This window comes from Aplysia californica, unplaced genomic scaffold (genome assembly GCF_000002075.1).
Source record: "Aplysia californica isolate F4 #8 unplaced genomic scaffold, AplCal3.0 scaffold01497, whole genome shotgun sequence".
Taxonomy (NCBI): Eukaryota; Metazoa; Mollusca; class Gastropoda; order Aplysiida; family Aplysiidae; genus Aplysia; species Aplysia californica.
In genome coordinates this window covers 9,184-10,390 of record NW_004798767.1, presented here as the reverse complement: position 1 = coordinate 10,390, position 1,207 = coordinate 9,184, and positions in this window count along the sequence as shown.

Sequence of the window (1,207 nt, the reverse complement as noted above, 5' to 3'; positions counted from 1 at the left end):
CACACACACACACACACACACACACACACACACACACACACACACACACACTTCAGTCCTTCAACAACAAATTCTGGGAACACATGCACAATATTATGAAAAGTTCGTAACTTGTCCATTCTAGCAATGTTTACAAAACACACGTTTCCGGAACCATACTTAACACGTCACTGGGCGTATGGCAATGTCAGAAACAAAACAATAAAAGTTACACATTATCATTATCACTAAATTAAATAATATTTGGGACGGGGAAAGCGTTACGTGGCGTAGAACTTCCCGTAACCGCTTCAAAGTATGCACGTCTCTGGCTCGTTCTTTTTTATAGCCACAATGAGCGAGTGTGGTCTGTTTCAGCCATTGAGATTGTCTTGTGTGTGTGTGTGTGTGTGTGTGTGTGTGTGTGTGTGTGTGTGTACCGCGTGTCAGATTACGCGTGTGTATGTGTTTTAAAGGATTGCTGTACGTTGAATGGGCCAATATGCGTGAAACGTTGATTTAAATTTTATTTTATTGTGAAGGGCATAGAGCAACAAGGGAGTGGGCGCTTTATTATTATTAAAGTTCATATCTGGGTTTCTGTTTCGTAAAATTATTTGAGAGGCCATCAATTTAGATAATGTTAGAAACAGCTTGCACTTTTAAGAGAGTAATTAATTCGAATCCGAATTCGACGCAGTATGTATTAAATTAAATTATGGTTACACCATTTATCTACATATCTACCTATCTATCTGTCTATCTATCTATCTGTCTATCTATTTATCTATCTATCTTCCTCCACTATATCTATCTATCTATCTATCTATCTATCTATCTATCTATCTATCTATCTCTCTCTGCCAAGCAGACACAGAAAGAGAGATGCACAGACAGACAGGCAAACTGACTGACAACTGAGCCGTGGGCCTATGGACAGAGTGACCTCTCTGGCCGCCATCTTGTGAGAACTGACAGTGTGCGGCTGACGTCTTGATCTCCGGAGAAGCCGCTCCAGTGTCGTCGGTGCAATTTCTGTTTAATTTTCACGCTTTGAGCAAAAATGTCATTGATGGAAAGTCAGCCAGGGGTAAAGAGGGGAGCGTGGCAAAAGAAATGGAGAGAGAGGGGGGAAGGAGGGAGGCAGGGGAGAGGGGGAGAAAGAAAGAGAGAGAGAGAGAGAGAGAGAGAGAGAGAGAGACAGAGAGCGAGTGGGGACAGGCAGACA